This window comes from Alexandromys fortis, unplaced genomic scaffold (assembly GCF_014885135.2).
Source record: "Alexandromys fortis isolate MF-2015 unplaced genomic scaffold, M_Fortis_MF-2015_v1.1 scaffold_59, whole genome shotgun sequence".
Taxonomy (NCBI): domain Eukaryota; kingdom Metazoa; phylum Chordata; class Mammalia; order Rodentia; family Cricetidae; genus Alexandromys; species Alexandromys fortis.
The window spans coordinates 4,049,590-4,072,673 of NW_026067943.1; the positions used below are offsets into that span (position 1 = coordinate 4,049,590).

Sequence of the window (23,084 nt, forward strand, 5' to 3'; positions counted from 1 at the left end):
AACTAACGATGTGACTGAATGAATGAATGCAGAAAATGAAGAATAAGTGAATGGATGGATGGGTAAGCTTCTTTACTGCTTTCACAGATAAGTTTTTTTCTATTTATTTATTTATTTATTTATTTATTTATTTATTTATTTATTTATTTTTTTAGACTGGGTTTCTCTGTGTAGCTTTGAAGCCAGTCCTGGAACTTGTAGACCAAGCTGGTCTCAAACTCAAAGATGGCCTGCCTCTGCCTCCCGAGTTCTGGGATTAGAGGCGTGTTCTACCACCACCGCCCGTCTCACAGATAAGTCTTAACCATCTACATGCATAGGGTTGTCAGGGGTCAGGAGCGGGGAACAGACCGGTGGGACCCAGGGACCCAGCACACAGGCAGCTGGGCCTGGTAGAAAACTGAAGGTCTCAGCCACTCTCCCTCTCTCACCTCACGCTCCCAGCACCGGCTAGAAGAGCCCAGGAGAGCTTGTGTAATCACAGACTTGAAAGGCCAGCCAGGCGGGGTGTCCAGTCGGGGCCAGTGACCAGGGCATTTGCAGTGCAGCTTCGAGAGACCTGGGCTTCACAGGGGCTTTCTCATCTTCCTCCGGCCCACAGCAGTGGGCCAGGCCTCCTGCTCTGATTCAGCAGGACAGAAAGCAAGAAGCTGAAACAATAACATGTCATGAGGGAGCTCTGGCCCAGCTCCAAAGGGGACCAGAGACCACAGGGCAGCTGCAGATGCCTGAGAAGAACACTTGCTCCCTGACCCAGAGCTGCACATACACCTCCACCCAAGAGACAAGGGAAGGGAGGACAGAGCACAGAAGGGAAGGTGAAGCGGAAAAGAACGGAAGATGCCTGGACAGTTGTCCACTCACATGACCACCGCCACTGATCAGGAAGCGGACTCTATGGGCAGCGTCTCTTTGCAGATGTGAAAGTGGTACAGAGTGTCTGTCGTCTGCTGCTGGGCAAATACGGGGCTCTCAATCAGGCTAAGAGTGGTTGGGGTGGTGGGTGTGTACCCCCAGTAGACCCAGGAAGGTGATAAACATTCGGAGGAAATATTTCCAGGTTTGAGTGGAATGCAGACGGGCTGGTTAGAGAGCTTAGAGTAGCCATCGGAATGGGCTTTGGAGCATAGATAGGAGTTTGCTCCAGCCAGGAAGAGAGGCCTGGGCATTCCTGGGAAGGGAATGGTTGGGTAAAATCCCAGTAAAGGGGATGTCACAGTGTGCCCAGGGAGGTACCAGGAGACCGGGGCAGGAGGAACAGACAATATGTGCCCAAATCTCTCTATCTCTCCCCTTTCCCGTCTCCCTTGAGGTGACCTCTTGCTCTTGACATCTCCATGATCCGGCAGACCCCTCTTGTCCTGGGTTCTGGAGGAGGCACTATGGTGTTAGCTGTACCCACACCCTGTGTAGGCTTTGCAGCTTAGGAAAGGAGCCACAAGAAAGACCATATGCACCTTCAGCAGTTGTTGTGAGTGGATATTTAGCATGGATGTGCAGCCAGCACTGTCCCCAAGCCTTGTTCTTTCAACAAGAATTGGGCAGGCAGAGGGTTCGTGTGCAAGTGTGTTTTGTCACAAAGGGCACATGCCAGCACAGCCCAGGCCCAACTGTACAGGCCCTTTCACAGGGAAGAAAACACCTCACAGATGGGAAGCCGGACACTTACTCCCGGCGGGCCATTTAGCGGCTTCATTTGGCCCTCATTTGGGGCCATCTGTCTGCTTCCACACTTCTCTGGCTCCACCTGGCCTGGCGCTGTGGCTGCGGAGCACTGTGTCTTTGGCTGCTGAGTTCAGCGTGGGTCCAGCGTGGGTCCTGACTAGGCCTCAGAAATGGCGCTGTGGGGATCGCTCTGAGGGAGGAGGCTCCAGGGGGCAGTCTCTAAGGGAAGACTTGGGGATGAATTCTCCAGGCGCTCAGGACTCCAAACCAGCAGCAGCTCTTCCCTCTTCTTTTTCTCCTCCGGGAAGCTTCCCCCTCCTCCAGCCTACAGACTCCTGTCTGCCTTCTCTAGAGTCACTTACCAACCCCAGAACAGGGCCTTCACAGCACAGGGATTCCTTTCTTTTCCCACTAAGACAGCACAGACTGCTACTCGGTTGCCCTTCTAGACGCCAGCCTTGGTGGGAAAGAATGACTGGGGTTGGTTGGCAGTTTTATGAAGGGTGATCAGAGAAGGCCAGGGACAATGGTGCTGAGATCTGACCAATGAGAAGGGATCTGCTGGAGTGGGGGGGGGAGGGGGGCTGCCTGCGCAAAAGCGCTGGGGTAGGAACGGGTTGGGCACATCCAGGGCGTGCCTAGGACCTGGAGGAAAAAGGTTGGGAGAGGGGAGGGGATCTATGACATGACAGAGGAGAGTTTATGGCATTTATTTCACCTTGAACCCCCGCCCCTGCCTCCTTCTCTGACATCCACCTCTTCAGAGATGGAGTCTTTTTACAGTTTCAAACTGAACTCCCAGGGAAGATGCTCTCAAGCCTGTGTCTCCTGCTTCAGCCGCTCTCAGCCCCTTTGGAGAGGTCTCCAAACCCCTGCTCTGTCCTGCGTGGAGAAAGAGTGAGCATTTTGCAGCTGGGCCTCCCTCCAGAGCCTAGTTCTGTGGCCAGCGGCCATCTGTGGGGTTTGGCCGGAGTCCCGGGCTGGACACCTTGTCTCCATATCAGCTCTGGCTCCAACTCTGCTTAGCAGGCCCCGGGGGAGCTCGGATTGGACTGCCTGTCTGGTATTCACAGATCCCAGTTTCCCTGGAGCTTCATGGTGAGACCTCAACAAAGGCTTGTCCAGAGCTCCAGAGCGAGAGGCAGCTGCAGGTGGATCAAGCGCTTTGGCAGGCAGTCCTGGGGCCTTTCAGGACAGGGTCTGGGGGGCAGAAGAGATGGCCCTAGATGTGTCAGATGTTTCCAGAGAGATCAGCTAGGGTGGGACAATCACATCATCCATGGATTGGGGACCAGAATGAGAGATAAAAGAGGAAGAAAGAGAAAATCCAAGTCCTTCCTTCTTATTTTTTTTCCTTCTTTTCTTCCTTCCTCTGTCCTTCTCTCTCTCTCTCTCTCTCTCTCTCTCTCTCTCTCTCTCTCTCTCTCTCTCTTTCTCTCCTTCCTGGTCACAAGGATGAAAGGTGCTCTGCCACAGTGACAGACTGAAGCTTCTGGAAGTGTGAACCAAAACAAGTGATTCCTGTATTGGTGACTTTTCTTAGTGCTGAGACAACAAATGAGGGCCCCTACAATGCAATTTAAAAACTAAGGGGTTCGTTCAGGCTTGTGGTGTGAGGGTACAACAAGCATGGTGGGGGTGTGGCTGCATGAGTGTGCAGCAGCTGGTTGCATTGCATTCACAGGAAGGAGAGAGATGGAGGCTGGTGTTTAGCCAACTGTGTTCCTCTCATTCAACAGGAGACCCCCGCTGATGGTCCAGTGCAACCTGTATCCAGGTAGATGTTCCTTCCTTAGTTAAGCCTTTCTGGAAATTCCCAAAGGAACTGCCCTGTCTCCTAGGTGACTCTCAGTCCAGTCAAGTTGATCAAGAAGATAAACTAAACTAAACTAAACTAAAAAAAAAAAAAAAAAAAAAAAAAAGATAAACTATTCCATCCTCCCTTAGGTTGGAACCTTCGTGTTTCTAGGAATATAAAGATATATACAAATGGAAAGAACATTTCAGAAGGGCGTGCAGTGAAGTTTCCTGGTGGCTATCTGTGGGAAGGGAGTAGAGGGACAAATGATTAAGGGTGCTGATCAAAAGGAAGGTCACGGGGAGAAAACATGGGGAGACTGGTCAGCAAGGAAAGTGTTGCTGAGCAAGTATAGGGGCGTGAGTCCAGCTCCCCAGAGCCAGCAGGGTGTGGTGGTACGAGTCTAACCCTGCTGCTGTCGGAGGCAGAGACAGGGAGATTCCTTCAGAGAGGAAGTCACAGCACAGCACCCTCTGTCCTCCACATGTGCACACTTATACCACACAAACAAACGCAAAAAAAAAGAGCAAGGTCTGTCTTCAACATCGTACTCCTATCCACGTAATAAATGACTGGGACCCCTAAAGAGGGAAGATGAAGGAGAAGGGAAGAGGGGAAGGAAAGGGGAGTTAAAGAGCTCTGGAGAGGGAACAGGGGTGGGGGTGGGAGAAGCCGCTGCAGTGTCAGGGATGCGCAGGTGCAAGGTTCCTCCTCGATACTGCTCCATCATCTCTCCAAAACCTGGGGCGCTGTGGTCTTCTCCCCTACAAACATAGCTGTTCTTCTCCGGCTGCCGCCCCAGCCCAGACCCTTCATCCCCCTACCAGGAGGCCCATGTGACTGGCCCCAGCCCTGTTGATTGCACATTGTTCCTCAAGGCTCCATTAACCGTGGGCTTTTCCTCTCAGGAGCTATTCTAGGACCGTCAATAGCTTCCTCTTTGAAGAAATGTGCTGAACGCATGGTTTATCTCATAAATAAGGAGGCTGTGATTAGCTGTCACTCTAACAGCTAATGAGAGCGGGAAGTGCTGGCTGCCTCCAGACTTCCTGAGACACGGGAGCTAGGGGCCACATCCCTGGTTGCCACCATGCCAGGTTTCCTCCAGTCACCATCTCACCTGGGCAGTCAGAACCGTGTCTGTGTTGACAGAGCGAGGCGTGCAGGTCCCCTAGGAAGGCCCTGGAACAAACCAGACTCCCAAGTCAGAATTCTCACCCCAGTGCCCCACAGCCTGCTACTCCAGGAAGGCAGAGATTGTAGAAACTGAACAGGGCTGAGGTGTGGCGGGCATGGCCCAGTTCACTCCTCAGCTGTCTTTTGCTAACATAGTGCAGTTTGGATTGGCTGTGTGCCAAAGCTGGGTGACCAGCTGGGAGCTTTGTGGAGGTGCGGCAGGCTTTAAGAGGCGGACCTGGAGTAGAAGGTCTTTCATCCCCTGGGGCGGGGTGTGCCCAGGGAGAGGATCATTGGGTGGTGCATTGGTTCTGCCCTTCCCTCCCTTCCCCTTCCTTTCCCTTTCCTCCCCTCAGTTCCCGTCTCTTCTCTACCTTCCTCCTTCACTCCCTCTCTCTCTTTCCCTCTTCCTCTCCCTCTCCCTCTCCTTCCCACCCTCCTTCCCCCTATCTTTCCTCTCCTCTCTCCTTCCCCCTGCCATGAAGTGAGCAATTTTACTCCGCAGCACACACCTCGCCATGATGAGCTGTCTCACCTAAAAGCCATGGAAGACAAGCGATGGCAGGTGGCCATGGACCTTCCCTCCCTAGAAGTCACCATCTCAGGTGCTGTGACACAGGCTGCTGAGGCACACACAGCCTAGTCTCCATTGGCAAGGACACAGCATGTCCTTCATAACCTGAGCCTGACCTGTCCTAGGTGGTTTGGCCTGCCCTGCTCCTACCATTATTGTCACCTGGGCATCTGGAAGTGTTTCCATGCTCCCCAAACCCTGTAATCCTTGGTCAGCATCTGTGAGAGTAGCCACACAAATGCCCAAGCGCCTCTTGGGCCTTGCCTATCTCCACCTCCCAATGCTGGGGCTATAGGCATGTGAATCCATATTCCTTTTTGTTGTTTGTTTTCACACGGATGTTGGAGATTCCGACTTGGGTCCTCATCTTACAGAGAAAACATTGTTACCCACTGAGCCATCTCTCCAGCGCAGAATGTCTGATTTTTTTAAAAACTGCCATTTGAGTTGCTGACTTGAGTCTCACAAAATCTGGTTTCAGTGACTTTGGGCTTGTGATTGGGACAGAATTTCCAATGATTTCAGAAATGGCCTTAAACACACTTCTGCCTTTTAAACCGTTGTTTTTCTGCTATGGCATTCTCAGCAGTTTCAATTATTCAGACAAGATTTAATCTTTATGAAAAAAAATAAACAAATTCACCTCGTTAGCATGCAGATTTGCCTTTTGCCTTATGTGTAACAAAGAACTGCTTTAACATACATCTCTTTAGGATTTGTTAGTCAACGTCTGATTTGCATACCTATTTTATATGTCTTGGGCTGCAGAGAGAGTCTAAGAAGCTCAGCCCACTGTACACAATGGCAGCAAGGGGGCACCTCTCACTCAGTCCTGTGTGGGTTGAACGCATGTGTACCCGCAGGTGACTGGGTACAATCCTGGGCTCTCCATTCGAGTGTGTGGGTATGACAGTTAATATTGACTGTCAACTTCACAGGATCTTGGATAAAAAGGAGACAAGCCTCTAGCACATCTGGGAGATGCTCTAGATTGGGTTAATGGAACAATCCACTCTAAACATGTCTGTGTCATTCCATAGACCGAGGTCTACAGTGCGACCAGCTGCTACATTCCCGCCGCCATGACATCCTCGCATCCCCTGACTGCAAGGTAAAACCCACCCCTCCTACTCTTAAGTTGCTTTTGTCGTGTATTCAGTCATGGAAACAGAAGTAATACAGTGGCCTACACTCAGATTCTGTGGAGATGGTGCCTGCGTGGCTTCTCACTTCTCCTGGTCCACACTACACACACGAGCATGCGCATGATCTTCTTACACGCCGTCTGTCTAGCCATGGCCCTAGACACAAGGAACCAACCCAGGATGCATTATCAGAACGGGTAGGCACCCACACTCAACTCCCACACGTCCAGCCGTGCCCCCGGGTAAAGTACCTTCCCTTAATAAACCTCGGCTAAAATAAGGACAGGAATCATTTCTACTTCCTTGGCTTGTTAGGACTCAAACACAACCTGCAGAGGCCTGTCAGGGTGGCTACTGGAACAGTCTCCCCACAGGAACTTCTCCATAATGCCTGTTCTCTGTGATTCAACAGGAGCCAGTGTGTGCCAGTCTTGCCCAGGGTGCCCTCCCTGCAATGTACCTCAGTCCTGTGGTCAGAGGTACCTGTTTCACAGACCATGAAACAGAGACACCAAGAAATGAGTGACATCCAAACGGTGGCCCTCTATAGAATAACCAGCTCTCAGAAGGTCAAATGAGGACACATGAGTCAAGTCACTTTGGGCAGGTCACCTTTTCTCTTCGCTTGATCTATAAAGTACTTACTTTCCCCTTGTGCTGAAGTATTTACAGGATAAAAATGACCCCCATAGGCTCATAGGGAGTGGCACTATTAGGAGGCTTGGCTTTGTTGGAGTGGGTGTGGCTTTTTTGGAGGAAGTGTGTCACTGTGGGAGGGGGGGGGACTTTGAAGTCACAGATGCTCAAGCCATGCCCAATTAAATCTTGTCTGAAGAAGACTTCTTCCTGCTGCCTGCAGATCAAGATGTAGAACTCCCAGCTCCTTCTCCAGCACCACGTCTGCCTGCATGCCACCATGCTTCCTGCCATGATGATAATGGACTAAACCTCCGAACCGAAATCCAGCCCTAATTAAATGTTTTCCTTTACAGGAGTTGCCACGGTCATGATCTCTTCACAACAATAGAAACCCTAACTAAGACAGCTCAATTGACTTTCAATGTTCCGGCGCTGATTGCTCAGTAAATAGCTGATTGCCTGTTCCACATAGGTAGGGCTTACCTAAGGCTGGGTGGCTCCCGGATGGTCTCCTGGGGGTGAGAATCCAGTCCTTCCACCTTGCCAGTTCTGTTCTGTCCCAGAGCTCAGAGTCGAGTGAGGGCGAGATGGGACTGAACCGGGTGCATCCAGCTCAACCGTACAGGAGAGCTCCTGGGGAGAACACAATGCAGGAACAGTGTCTTCGGTGGAGGAACCACACGTACAGGAGCCTGGAACTGTCTTTATAAAGACCTTGAAGTTAATACATAGACCAGATTCAGGCAGTCCGTACGGAGGGAACCCAAGGGTCCCAGCTGCCTTGCCCCAGGAGGTGGCATGAGGGTCAGCAGTACTGGTCTCACTGTGTTTGGGCTCCAGGGAACCACAGTCCCTTTCCTCACCCAGAGGAGAGTAATGAGTACCAAAGAGAGCAGGAATGAGCTGTGTCTGGGAACTCTAGCAGGGGAAACCAGTACAGTTCCGGGAAAATCAGGCAGGCTTCTTGGAGGTGGTAACACTTCAGGCTGACCTTGGTTCCCCCCTGGGAAGCCAGAATTGGTCAACACCAGCAGAGTGGTAAGTAAATAGGGACCAACCATGTGCCACAAACCAGGACATTCTCTGGATCCCTCCTGGTGGACTTGTGAGAAAAATCCTAGTCTCATTCCTATTCTATACATGAGAAAACTGAAGCTCAGGAAGGTCAGGCCCCTTGCCTAAGGTCAGCGAGCTCCAGCCAGCAAAGTACCACAATGCTTTGTGCTGAGGTGCTGCCCAACCCATCCTTGTGGACTTGCTCCTTCGATCACCTTGGCATGCTGGAATGTCTACCTACTGATCCCTGCAGGTGAGAGAGGCACAAATATTTGAATGTACAGCCAGTAGTGATGTGCCCCAGTGTAACTTGAGGACAAGATGACAAAGTGGCCTCGTGTCTGATTACTTCCCTCAGTTTCTTACCCTACCTTGCTTTTCAGCTCCTGAGCATTCGGTGGCTCCGCTGTGTGGTCAGGATGAAGTCTCACTTCTCTAAAGTGGTGGGTGAGCCCATCTCTGATGTCCCGTGCCTTTAGGTGCCAACATGTAACTGTGGGGACTGTCCACTGATGGAAAAATCCTGGGCCCACAGCAGGCTTGTGGGTAAGGTTACCCCAGCCCTCTGAAATCAAACACAACCGACAAAGGCCTGTGTGCCCACAGCGGTGATTTCATTGGCTTGGAAGGGGAGTCTCCGTCTTGCCACACTTTCAGCCAGCCTGAAAGATGGAATTGGATGTTGTCATGGAGACAAAGTCAGCTTGAGCAGCAGATCGGGTCGTGAGCAGCAGACCTGGACAAAAGCAAGGCCAGCAGACCCCTGAGCACACATCCACACGCAGCAGCCTAGTGACGAGGAGGAAGTGGGCTCAGAGAGGGGAAGGACTTGCCCAAGGTCACACCGCAGATTAGTGACAGCTCATTCTGACTCCCACGTCAGGACTCATTTAGTGGCTGTCAGGTTTACAAGAAAATCCAGGGACAAGAGGAAGAGTTCCTAGCCCTAGAGACAGGCAGACCTAAGGTGGGATCCCAGCCCTGCAACTCTCCCACTGTGTGACCCTGAGCCAAGCACTTGACCTCTCTGTGTGCCTCTGTGTACCCCTGTGTCAGCAGTTAGCATGGCGTAAGTGCTTGGAAACGGAGCTAGTACTCAAGTCTTTCTGGCTTTGCCACTAGATAACTGGAGTCTTACCACAAGCTGCTGCTCCCTCTTGGGACCTCAGCTAATCCGTCAAAGGGTCTAACTAGAATCCACAAACTGCTTCTGGTTTGATAATCCATGGGTCAAAGACTCAGTGAATTCTCTAAGTTAAGAAAGAGAGGGGATGTTAATAATAGTAACAGCAGTAGTTCCAGCTATTTCTTGAGTACCTACTATGTGCTAGGAACTCAGCTAGGTGCCAGCCCCTCCAACCCTAGCAGTTTCAGCTTTCTTAAATTCTCCCTTACGTTTCAGCTCCAGGTCACTCAGTGGCTCCCCAGTGCTCTCAGGATCAAGTCTCATGTTTTATTTTAGTGTGGTGTGTGGGTGAACCGTCCACGCAGACCCTGGATTCCTGAAAGGCATCTCCCCAACTCTAAGGTCTCTTCGTTGAGTCCTCCCCCAGAGCCTCACACCCAGTAAGTGTTCAATAAATATTTGTTGAGCCGATGAATACACAGACGAAGCAGTTCTCTAAATTAGGCCACACAAACTGAAGTCATTGGCAAGCCAGCCACAAGAGCCGGGCAAAAATCTGTGTGCCGTGTCTATTTTTATTTACTTAAATATTTCCTTTTTTTAGATTAAATAAGTGTACTCAAAAGGAAACTTTGCATCACATTGTAACTAAAAGACCAATATTACTTGCCAGAAATAGGCCTCCGAGAAAATGGACACAAGGTCGAAGTAGAAAGACATCCAACGTGTTCTATACTGTTGCCCACCACAGCTGGAGATGCAGGATTTTCATACATGCTTGCCCATGCTCCTGAGAGGCTTCAACCTCTGCCCAGGGCCAACCCGAAGCTCACCCTGTTCTGTGAACGTTCTTACCACCACCGCCAGGGGCTGGCCGCTGACATTTTGGAAATGAGTGTTACAGAGGCTGCCACCAACTCATGAAATGCCTGTGAGTTACCTGACAGACTCTCTCGGGTGTTTCATAAGGGGCTGGGGGTCCTGCCTCTCCTGTAGCTACAGTGCAATGGCGTGTGTGCGCACACCACACACACACACACTCCTCATGCTTCAGGGATAGCACTCAGAGCTCTATCACGCCAAGTATGTGGTTCGCTACCATCCGCTTAGAGGCCATGCCTTGAATGATGCAGCTGGGCTGGGAGGCATGGGGCTGAGGTGGAGGGGAGGGTGCTGTGAGAACATTTTAATATTTAGTATCCATCCGAGAGGCAAGCCTAAGAAACCGTCTTGACTGCCAGGGGAAGCTTTCAGTGGGAGGTCAAACAGATGCAGAGATGTGGAAAGATGGAAATAAAGGCCAATCAGAGGCTGGAGAGATGGTTTGGTGGTTAGGAGCACTAGTTGTGCTTTCTGGAGGACCTGGATTTGGTTCTCAGTGCCCACGTGGTGGTTCACAACCATCTGTAACTCCAACTCCAGGGGATGCAAGGTCCTCTTCTGAAGTCTGCAGGCAGCAGGAATACACACGCATGAGCATACCCACACAGATACACAAAATAAGAATGAATCAACCTTTTAAAAAGTGTCTTGATTATTCAGAGAATCATTCTGCCTTCAGGCACGGCTGCATCAGAGGGCTTGAACTACATTCACTGGGCCTCTGTTGGCCTCATTTCCGTTTTCCTCTCTGTTCCCGTACATTCAGGTAGGATTTTTCCAGGTGTGTCAGTCAGTCCAGATTTAGAAACCTGTCGATGACCAAGACTTTTGGTAAAAGTCCCAGAGGGAGGTGTCATTAGCCTAACATCTGTCGCATGCCCTTGCTTTGAGGCAATATGTCCTGACTGGCAGGACTCTGGGCCACATTCCCGCTTGCGGAAGTGGGCTCTCTACCCAGTCGTATGAGTGGGAGGAGTTGGGAGAAGGTCTCACAGTAAAAACTGAGGTTCTGAGACAGGAAGACATAGGAAGGGTTAGCAGGCTTGCAAAAGCAACCCTTCCCCTTGCTTCCACACCCGGATTTCCCCTGACAGTTTTGTACATTTAACCACGCCCCCTCCCCAGTGGCACTTTCCTGAATGGATGCAACTGTCATCCCAACCTGGGCTAGGACCCTTGCAGCAAAATAATAAAAACACAGAGACAGAAATTGGGGTTCAACCCGAAAATCAGAAAAGCAAAGCAGCCAAGCCAGCAGAGAAGTCTTACCTCTACCGAAGCTGGGTGACTACAAACTAAACCTTTCTTTCCTCCCATTTTATATTCCCACTAGTACTGGGGTTAAAGGTGTCGGCCACCACAGAATTTGTTTCTGCATTGATCTTGTGTAGGCCAGAGTAGCCTTGAACTCACAGAGATCCATCTGCCTCTATCTCCCAAATCCTAGGATTAAAGATGTGTGTCACCATTACCTGACCTCTAGTGGCTTTAGCTTTGCCTCTGGTCTTCAGGCAAGATTTATTTATTAAAATACAAGTAATATACTACTACAGACCCTCACGGTTGCCCTGGCTGATTTTGTCATTCTAGGCTCCCGAATGTTTTTTTCCAAGAAAGCCTGTTTCTCTCACTGGCCCCATAAGAGCTAGGGCCTGTGTCTACCACTGTGTCCCTAAGCCCGGACCAGCGGATGTTGCACTAAAGGAGCTCATGAAAGATTTGTTTGAAGTACAGACAGCACCCGGTAACCAGTCAGGGTGTTCCAGAGAGCGCTAAGCCTCCACTCTTGTGGAAGTGAGTGTGGAGAAAGTGAGTTCGGGTGGCCTTTGGGAGTTGAGGCCGGAGACCCCAGGATGGATGGAAATAGTGAATGGAAAATCAAATAGTAAAGGCCAGACTTGGGGACAGAAGCGGGGAGGGCACCAGAGCAGCAGAGAAGGAGTTCTTCCTGAGTTTGGGGGGACTGTGGAAAACGCAGGCTTGGCCATTCCCCCAAAGGCTCTATGGAAGGAGCCAGGAGGTCTGGACTTGGGGAGAGAGGCAGCTGGCACTGTGCTGGGGCTGGTCGGAAGCAGGGATGTTCTAGACAACCAACCCCTCACACCTTTGGAAGCAGAGCACCTAGGCGTCTTAGCCAACCCTGGGTTTCCAGATTGGAGTCTGCTGTATACGCACACATGCACACGCATGAGCAGATTGTAGTCTGCTGTACACACACATGCACACACACGTGCAGACTGGAGTCTGCTGTACATGCACACATGTGTGCGCGTGCACACACACAGATTGTAGTCTGCTGTACACACACACATGCGTGAGTGTGCACACACACAGATTGTAGTCTGCTGTACGCACCCACGCACACACACAGATTATAGACTGCTGTACACACACACAGATTGTAGTCTGCTGTACACACACATGCACACACATGCGCAGATTGTTGTCTGCTGTACACACACACATGCACACACACACACACACACACACACCTTCATGACACACCCCTGCAGAGGCCATCTTTCCCAGCCTAGTATCTCCAGGTAGAAACAGCAAGGCAGCAACAGACAGGACAAGAAGGGAGAGCTCAAGAGTCCTAAACCAGCTGCCACAGTACCCCCAAGAGAGAAGGTCTGACAGAGCCAGAGAAACCAAAAGACAAATTGAAGTAAACCTTTTAGGCCAGGAGACTGAAGGAGGATGGAGGCCAACAAGAAGATGGAGAGGGAGCAGGGCTCGGAGAGAGAAGGAGGTCAGAGAGAGAGGAAGAGAGGAGGGGACAGAGAGAAGGGGGGGGCGAGGAAGGAGGGGAGTAGGGCCGAGGGAAAGAGGGTGCCAGCAGAGGAAGGAAGGGAGCCAGGCAGAGGGAGGAGGGGGCTGGTAGAGCGATGCGAAGGCAGAGGGGGAGGGGTGCAGGGTAGAAGGAGGAGGAGAGTAGAACAGAGGTAAGTGGGAGAGAGGTGCAGGAGCAGAAAAGGTGGGAAAGGCGAGGTGGAGCCAGCAGAGTAGGGGCGGGCAAGACGGCGCGGACAAGCCCGCCCAATGGGCGTGCCCTATAACCCCGCCCATCCGCCCGCCCTCGAAGCCCTAGCGAGCTGAGAGGTTGAAGGCGAGCTGTGCGAGCCCAGGAGCCCAGGCGCCCGCGTCCTAGCGCGGCCGAGCCCGGAGCGGCCCGCGCAGCCCCGGCTGCAGGTAGGAGGGGAGCTGGCGTCGGGGCGCTGGGTGGGGGGTGGGTTCCTAGGCTGCAGCGACCCCCGTCCTCGCCCTCGACGTGCGCCGGCTGCAGCCCAGGGATGCTCCGGAGGCGGGAGGGTCACAAGAGGCTGGGTGCCTTCGACGTCCTGGTTCATTTTCCAGTCGACGACAGGGTACCCGGGAGGGAGCTAGACTAACGTGCGCCACGTCCCCAGTTTCCGCATGCTTCATTCTCCCCGGGGCAGGAAGGATGTAGAGGCTAGTGACCACCTGAGGATGGGGACATCTTCTTTCCATTCTGGGGCATCTCAAGCTCTCTGGAAACCCTAGCTTCAAGAAAGTGCACAACAACCTGGGCTGAGCGCGCGCAAGCTGGCGCTGCTGCCCTGCTCACCCAAGAGTTGCCCGGTGCAAGAGGTGGGTCGGGCCAGGACTTACAGCGGTTTGGGTGGCAAACCTTCCTTCCGTTTTGTGAATGACCATAGGTTCTCCATGCCCAATCCCCCTGTATGCACTCATCCCCGTCCCCATGGGTGACACCCACAGAGGTCCTGTTCTGTGGTTGCTCTGGGCTTCCAACAAGAGACTCAGAATGGCCAGCTCTGTACAGAGGCAACGTCCTTTCAAATCAGACCCGAGTCTCAAGGAGAAAATTGGATTTTTGAAAGCCAGTTGTTAAGACCAAGATACATAAGGTCCATGGACTGAACCTCCTGGCCACGAAGATCAGGGTGAATGGGACTGTGACCACATCAGGGAAGGGACTATGTCCAGCTGAGCGGAACTTGATGCTAGCCCCAGTTTTTCTATGGCATGCGGGGTGTGTGTTGGGCAAGAGAAAAAAATGATGTTCTGGGTCCTGCCTGTATTTCTATATATCTGTTGTTGCGAACTTTGGTGGAAATAGTGGAGCCCGCATACCCCAACTTCCAATTTGCAAAACAAAAGAGGTCTGTGGGAATTCAAAGTGTCCTGCAGTCTTCCCTCACCCCAGTTCTGGGGAGACTGAACCAGACCTAGCAGGTCCAAGTCAAAGCATCCTCAGACCCTCTTCAAAGCAAAGGAGAAGGTGAGAAAGTGGCCCTGGGAGGTTGAGATCCTGCTGAGAGAGGAGAAATGGGGGAATTTTCCCCAGAACAGGAGGGCAAAATGGCTGAGCCTCCCTCGAGCTTCAGAAAGGAATCGCCAGGCAGGCAGCAAACAAAGAAAGCGCTCTGTCTCTAGCCAAGTGCTGGCTTGGTGGCCAGTGACGAGAGGACAAACAGTGAGTCCCAGGCAGCGAGACACAGGCCGGCCTGTCCCCAGAGCCTCTGTGAAGTGGGGTCCCCTGAGAAAAGCACAGAAGACAGGCAGCTACCACCGAAGGGGAAAGCAGTAGTGGTCATTCCCCAGGGGAACCCTCCTTCCTTGGACCCACATTTATAGAGAAGTAGGGTCTCTGGAATGAGGCTCTAATGAGGGGTTCAGAGGCCAAGGCGAGGCTAAGGAAAGATACAGAACATCCACACTTCTGTCCGCACAGTATTTGACATTCCTGGTAACTCAGGAGCTAAGGCTGTGAATTCATCCACCGAGAAGGAACTCAATGTGTTCCAGAGTAAAGCCCACCTGGGAGGAAGGTGATTGCCTAATGGTAGAGCTAGCAGGGACCTGCCCTTATCTGCCTGTATTGGTGAGACAGGAAAACTGTCGGCGAGGCAGGAAGGCTGTAAAATGCTTCCTTCGAATCTACAGCCAGGAACGAATGAACGCACCCTGGGTGAGGGTTCATTTTGGGCCGAACACTGCCATTGCTTGGCTGGGTGACCTTGGCCAAGTTCTAGTCCCCCTTGGAAAGAAGAAATGGAATGTTGAAGCCTTTTGGTGTGCCAAGCTTGTAATTTCTATCCTAACCGCACTAAAAAAAAGGGGAGCTGCCCTAAGCCCCACTTTAGAATCAAGGAAGAATGAAACAAAGGGGGGATGTGACTTGCCCAAGGTCACACAGAGAGGAGGAGGTGCAGCAAAGATTTGGCCCTGCTCTCCTGATTCCAGGGGCCTAGGCTGCCTTATTGTGCTTCTCTGGCCGCACATCTTCACAGCTGTAAAATGGGATAGTCAAGTGTAAGTCGCTGACAGTGGGATTTCATGGTGGACTGAGACAGTTCCTCCAGGCCTGCTGTCAGAAAAAAAATGGTTGCTTCTCTTCCTTTCCTGCAAGGGACAGGTCTAGAGCAACATTAAATAAACGGCCCTCCTGTAGAAATCCTGTCCCTAGGACGGGCTGTGAGAGATCTCTCAGGTCACTTGGAACTCAGAGTTGTCTTTTCCTCCCTGCCTCTTGCTTATGTTGATGTCGGATGCCCAGCCAAGGGTCAACCCTAGCAAATCCAGTCTTGGCCACAATTTGCAGCCCTCCGCATCCCAAAGGCTCCCCATAACCATGCGAGTAGTCTGGAAGCCGTGCCTTTCCCTGCGTCCTGTTCCATGGCTTGCCAGATAGCCTCTCGGTCCCAAGCTGTGTTCACCCAGCTTCCTTCTCCCTCAGAGGAATTCCTGAAGCCAAACCCAATGAGAGCCCCTTTGTCACCTTGCTTGGTCCCGAAATGGAAATGTGGCAACAGGCCTGTCTTTGCCTAAATAAGAACTGTCCCTTCCACTCAACTATGCAATGTCGATAATTCTTCACCTGGTCAGCCCTTGCTGGGATGGAAATGACCTTAAAATGACTTCAAATGACCTTGAAATGACTTCAACTGCAAAAAGTCGCCCCCCCCACACACACACACAGCTAAAGAGAGCAATTCCTCCCTCAGTGGTGAGGTCACCAAGCAGCCACTGCTCCAGGATTTGGTGACTTTTTAAGTTTCCTTTTTCTTTTTTTTTTCCATCCTTCTTTTCTTCCTTCCTTCTTATTTCTCTCTCTCTCTCTCTCTCTCTCTCTCTCTCTCTCTCTCTCTCTCTCTCTCATCAGCTTTGTCCTATTCTCTGAAAGCCATTGTGAAGTAGTGGAAGAGAACTTGGCCCCTGAGAGTAAAGAGGCTGGGTGGCCAGATTTGAATCTCAAAATAGGGCTTCCTGGGAGAGGTGTCTGTAAACTTCTTAGACACCCACCGCTGTTGTTAACTCCTGACCAACCCTGATCCCTCGACTGTGGAAGGAAGGCCAGTGAAACCCACTCAGAGCAGAGACCCTTCCTGGTACAGGCGGTAGGTGTGAACACAAGCTGTGACCTGGAATTCGGCTATAAACAAAGGCAGAGTTTTCAAGAATCCTTGTCCCCAGGACAGCACTGCAGATACAGTGACAGCTGTCCTTGCCGGCCACACTGACAAAATGCCAGGGAATGTGGCCGTGCTGCACTTTTGTGGTGGCATTTAATTTTCGCAAGCCCCTGTGAGGTGTGCATAACTGTCCCTGTGCAGAGGGAGTAACAGAGGAGGACAGTAAATGACCCTGAGTCCAAACTCCGCCGTAAGCTCCCCTGCAGAAGATACCTCCTGCTATGGCGCCCAGGCACAGCCTGCTAGAGAAACCTCAGGGTCTGCCTCCAGCACCTGAGCCCCCTCATCTCCAGGCTGGGCATCTGCCTAGAGGCTCTTGCCTGCGGGAGGAAGCTGAAGTTTGGAGACCTCTGCTGTTATAATGCAGAACTGAGATTCTAGCTGAGATCACCATCCTTCCTATTCAAAGGGATCTGAGGTATTGGTGACATGCACCTGGCCACCACCTTTCCCAAACTCCTGGGTTTCTCATCTTTTGTTCCCACCACCTCCCTGCTCAGAGAGCCATTGAGAGCAGCCCAAGGAAGCCATCAGTTCCGTTTCCAGTGATCTGACATGACACAGAAAGGGGCATCCGATTCGATGTGAGCTGCCTGCAGCGAATAGCCTTCTATTTTTATATTTCTCACAAATTGGAAATTACAAGGAGACCAGGTCTTGGAGAATGATTGGTGGTGGCACTCGGGAGGTGGGGAAGATATGCACTTGGGTGGAACGGAGCGCATTAAGGTGCTGGGCCCCTCAGCTGACAAAGGGGCCCTGGGCTTCTGGGGCCAGGTGTAATCCTGACACACAAACAAGTGGGAAAGGCAGAAATTGGTGGCTGCTTCAGACAGTGACCTGTCACACTGCTCACCTGTCAGCTGCCTGACATCTGCAAGGCCAGTGTCTTGCGCCAGGTCTTGAGCTAGCTGAGCCCTAGACAGAGGGACGTTCAAGGTCAGAGATGCCCTGGGAGGCACTGGCAGCAGGTTGCCTCCCTGGCCTTCGTGCTTGAGAAGAGCAGAGAGAGCACGCAGTTGCCATGAGAGGAGTGTAGACATTTGGAGCCAATGTTTTGGCTGCAAACTGGTGCTGACCACATAACTCCTGGTTATCAGAGCAGCACTTTATAGTTTGTAAACCACGCCCTTGCTGGCGGGATGGGGAAATAACCCAGGAAAAGATTAGAGAAGAATCCTAGAGGAGAGAATCTTATTTTCAGATAGTTTTTCTCATAAGCCTAAATCTCATTGACCTTGACCTAAATGAGTTCTCTTGGCTCAGGGAGAGAATATTTACTCATCTAATATGTAGAATTTCAGTTTTCAAAGCATTTTCTTAGTTGAGCCAGGCACTCCAAAGACACTATTACCATTACTATCCTCATCTTTTGGGGAAACTGAGGCTCAGAGGACTCCAAGCCCTTGCCTGTACCTTGGCTTCGCAGCTGACACGGGTCCTCTTTACTGAGCCCTTCTTCATGAGAGAGAACCTGGGTAGCACCATACTGGCAAGAAGAGGAACCCACAGCACCGGGGGTTGAGGTAGTAGATGTCAAGGATGGGCTCAGCCCAGAGACTGCCAAGTAAAGGACTGTCTATTTATTTGAGCCTTATCTGGGCTCTGACCAAAAACTGTCATTGTCTTGGTCATGGTAAGAGTTTAGGGTTCAAAAGCGTGATCCTTTGGTCTCAGCAGTAGCCAGATATGGGAGAGGGAGAGACGTGTGTTCTCAAACAGGCCTGCACGACACAGGCATGCCCATTTGAAGGAATTGGGGTGACACGAACCCTCCAGCCTTTGTTAGGTTACACAGAGGGGTCTGTGGTCTCAGAAGCCAGGAAGGATGTGGAGCAACATTCCTATGTAAGCCAGTTTATCTGAAGACCACTGTCGGAGCATCACGTGGCTACAAGTGAGCTCAACACGGATGGCGGGATGGGCACAGAATAGATCACCTGCTTAGAATTGATGTTGAACACTTGCTGTGCTGATGGCTGTGACATCTTACCTTTTTGGGACACTTGCCTCTGGGGTGCAGTAGGGGAGGTAGGAGGCCTGGGGGCTTCTCCAGTCCCCTAGCTGTTGTAAGGTGGACTAAAGAACCTGACCGGTCATCTGACTGCTGCCCGAGTATTCTACCTCCAGGCCCTGGACAAGGTTGGCCGGTTATGTGACTGCTGCCCGCGTGCCCCACCTCCAGGCCCTTGGCAAGGCTGAGCCCCTCACTTCACCCACTGCAAGATTGGTGCTGGGGTGGATGCTCTTCCCCAGCTCTGAGGCAGGGACCGGGAGAGTGGGTGCCCTGCTTGTCAGCTGTGTTTGGATGGGGTTTTGCTGACGCCGAAGCCCATGTTTTTCCATGTTGTTCACTTCTTTGAAAAGCACCTGAGCAGAGAGAAGGCTGTGCAGAGGCGACGTGAGGAGCTGTGAGGAGATGGGGCTCATTCTTTGCAAATACTGTGACTGCTTCCAGAGCTTGAGATCAAGGACTCGCATGTAATTAAAAGCAAAAAACAAACAGAAAAAATAGGAAACCGTAACACCTCCCACCTTTGCAAAAAAATAAAAAAAAAAAACAAAAAAACAGTATTCATGGCGAAAGGCGAGAAGCAGTCTTACATATGTATGTTTGTAAAAATGGGGTTTAAAGGCAGGTGTGTGCCATTTAACAGGTTTTCTCAGAAAGAAAGTGCAGATGACACATGGGGTCACCCCCCTAATATTGACTCTGTGACATGATACAGAGCCAGCCACGGTACCAAGATCCTCCATAAGAAACAGAGACACCAGAATTGAAGGGGTGTCCCAGGTTAGTTCACAGACAATGACAGAGCTGGGACTCCATGAGACCCTAGCTAGCACACCCGAGAAGGAAGCGAAGAGCCACCTCCTGCCTGGGTTTAGGCTGCAGAAATGGATGTGTCTCTTCTCAGGACTGCTGACCAGGATAGTCGTCCTTTTGCTGCTGCCTGTTCCTCAGGCTCCAGGCTCGGTTGGGGGAGGGAAGCTGCCCATCCCACTTCCTCCTCACCCCCTGAATTTCTCCATGACACCCTCCTGAGACTAATGGCTGGGTAAGACGAGCGCTCTTTCTCCCAATGGCACTGAATGGCAGTAATGACAGAGCAGATGTGGTACCTCTCCTCTGCTAGGGCTTCAATGGAAACGCCAAGCCGGGAGGGTTCAATGGCGGTGCAGGGCTGCCGGCACCCTGCTCAAAAGGGATGCCATCGACCCAGGCCAGGTCAGAGCACCCCTCTGCAGCCTTGGAGGCTCACTAGGTCCCAGAGGCGCCAGTGTCCTTCCTAGGCTTGGAGTCCTCAACTGTTTCTGGGACATCCATCCGTGGCAGCTTTGGGAGACTTTCCTGGAGGCCTCCAGGGACCTGTCTGGGTTAGGACAGGTGTGGGCATTCGGTCACACCAGATAGAATATTGTGCGCCTACTGTGTGCCAGGTTCTGGAAAAGAAGAGCTTCTCATTGTGGAAACTGTATCTCTTCAGGGACCCAGATCATCATTCCCTTTCCTTCTCCATCATCTGTGTGGTTCCTTGAGTGACAGCCAGAAGTCACACAGCTGGGGACCATAGCAATAGGAGCTAAGGGCTAAGTGGGTAGAGAGGCAGCCAGTAGACAGGCCATTCTTCATGTCCTATTGCTTCAGCTTCCTAGATAGTATGTCACTGGTTTCTGAGGAGAACATGGACCTTACCCAGGCTGTTCTGCCTCAGTTTGCCCATCCACAGAATGGGAAGAAAGGGGTCTATGATGACTGCTGTTGGAACTGTGTATCCCAACCAACCAACTCTAATGCTGGGGATCGGGGAGATGGTTCAGTGTCTGGAGGTGACATGTTAGAATTGGTTTATCAGGAAAGACTGCCACCACTCAAGACAGCTTCCAGTTCATTCTCTGGCCTAAAATATTATCGTAACCTCCCTCATTGGTCCCTATAGTGGCGTTTTTAGACCTAGAAGGCTGCTTCTCGGGATTTTGTAGCTAAAACCACAAGCACACCCACTGTAGGCAGCCCTGTGTTACAGATGGGTAAACTGAGGCCTAGACAGTTGTCCTAGGCCTAGACAGATGCTAGGACCCAGAACTTCTCACCCAGCCTCGCTGCTCTTTCCCCTGCCCCAAGCCGGCTCAGCTTGACTGTTGAGAAATTATTAAATAGAGTTGGAGGAAGGACTCTGGTTGCCGTGACAACGGAGCATGTGTCCTCGGGAGATAATGGCGTTGCACAAGGAGAGTGATGTGTGTGGAATGCTGATTCGGGAGCTTCTGGAGTGAGGGAGCCTGGGAGAAAGCAGAGGGGACTATGTCGAAGCATTAGGCTCCCCAGCCAGGATGCATGGGTGTGCAGAGATGGGTGCGCGGGGATGGAGTCACTGTCGAGACGCTCACTGCTGTTGAGTTCCTTCCTTTCTCAACCCACTCAGAAAGGGGCACTTCGCTGTCATAGAATTAGGTAGAGCAGAGGCAAGGGCAGAGCTGGCCCTGTGCCTCCCACTGCTGCAGGGAAAGCCTAGCCTAGGGGGTGGAAGCCAACTGCTGGGGTCTCAGGAGGGGTGGTCTCAGGGCCTAGCAGAGCTCTGGTTCCTCCTCAGTGACAAGGACAGTGAATGTACAGATTCTGCTGGACCCTCTGGAACAGGTCAGCCCAAAGGAAGAGGACACTGCACGCTGCCAGAGCATCAGCTTTGAATTCGAAGTCAAATACCCCCCCCCCATCCCTTTAGTTCCGTGCCTCTGGGCAAGTCATGCATCCTTGAGCCTCAGCATCCTCAGCTGGAAAATGGGAGGATGCCATTCCCCACCTCAGACGACATTACAAAACGATGTACGGTATGGCAGGTGAAGCCACCAGCTAGTCCCAACTGACTCCCTCTATAGCAGCCACCATCTGTCGTTAGCCCAAGGAGAAAGATGAGGGGCAGGGGTCACTGCTGCCACCGGTGAAGTTGCAAGAATGAAAGTTGCTGAAGCCAATACAGGGGCACAAGATGCTTGTCCCCAGGCTAGGACATCCGTCAGGAGACATACAAACGCCTCCATCCTCAGAAACAGGCACAATGCTCTACATGCTGTGTGCGCTGCATCTCTAAAAACCTGCTAGCACGCCGCACTGGAGGAGACGGGTTCCTTCCGCCAGCTGTGTAAATGACCGCACGCCATGGGCCTCTTTGGAAAATATTCTCACCCACACCATTGATGTCTCTCGCCTGGGCAGCTGGTAAAATACATTTCTCTCCTGGATCAGAGAATGTGAGGGTAACACCTTGAGGAACCCCAGAGTGTATCGCTTGCATGCTGATAGGGATGTGAGCTGGCTGTCACCCCATTCCTTCTTGGAAGTGGAAAGAGAGAGAGAGAGAGAGCTGGATTTGGGCGTGCAGCCATCCCTGAGGGAGAATTGCAAGCGCCAATGGAGATGGAAGCAGGTGACCATTTTGTTCTTTTTCCTGAACCTGTCTGAGCAGACCCAGTCCTCAAGATGAGGTTGTATCCTGCTTGTGTGTCCCCTACACACAGCCAACAGTGTTGGCTAACAGGTTCCCCAAACCTTCATCTGCAGTCAGGAGAGGGACAAGGGACTCCTTCAGTGGCAGAGAACTGTTCACATTTAGTCAAGATTTTTGGCAACCTTCTCATTTTTGAGGAGTTCACTGGAAGAGTTTGAAATGATCAACCTCTCCCTGGGATTTCCCTGGCTGCCGTAATCTGTTGCTTGTAGCTGAGAACTCTCAACATCATTCCTCTGCCTGGTTCCCTACCAATACCTCAAAACAAGCGATGTCAGCCGTCAACATTGTCTTGGGTCCTAGGTACTCACCTCACTGTACTCTCCAAGTGCAAATCCTCAAATGAGACGCTCTGTTTGCACGGAGAGCTTATGACTACCCTTTACCCTCGGACTGTGACTCAGAAGCAGGTTGCCCTGCTCCCAGCGCCAGGGTCCTGCTCTGCTCTTCCCGTCTTAGTTTGTGACAATCATCTGCTCACCCTTTGACCCCAAGTAGGAGCTATCCATAGGCTGGAGCCTATGGAATTTGTTCAGTCTCTATACCATCTTCCGGGATTCTTCCTCTGTCAGGATTTTCACTGTATGGAGAGGGTGGGGAGTCATCGCGTGGATTCTCTGAAAAGCCGAGGAGAGGAGTGAGCAGCAGATGTGAAAGTGAGCCTCTGTGAGTCTGTATAAACCTAAAATCAGCCTTAGACCCCGGAACCCTACCCTTTGTCAGTTCTGAGAATACAGCCCCCTCTCATCCTTGTAAAGTACTCTAGGCCAGTGCTTCTTAACCCATGGGCCTGGACCCCTGGGGAAGAAGGTGGAACAACCCTTTCAGGGCAGTTGCCTAAGGCCATCGGAAAGCACAGATATTTACATTAGGATTCATAACAAAGTTACAGTTATGAAATAGCAACAAAATAATTTTATGGCTGGGGTCACCAGAATGCGAGGAACCATATTAAAGGGGTGCAGCATTAGGAAGGTTGAGCACCATTGCTCTGGGTATTTTTACCCTGTCTGAGATCTTATGAAAAGAGGAATGGGATTTGTTGTTTCCCGATA

At 51.6% G+C, this 23,084-nt stretch overlaps 1 protein-coding gene across 1 annotated transcript in view; it reads left to right on the forward strand.

Moving 5' to 3' along the window:
• The first annotated feature begins 13,141 nt into the window (after positions 1–13,141).
• Positions 13,142–23,084, forward strand: part of Slc6a1 (solute carrier family 6 member 1) — a 33,110-nt gene continuing 23,167 nt past the window's right edge. Inside the window, exon 1 of the mRNA XM_050148643.1 lies at positions 13,142–13,253. The gene's annotated coding sequence lies outside the window, so the exon portion shown is untranslated. The remainder of the gene's footprint in view (positions 13,254–23,084) is intronic.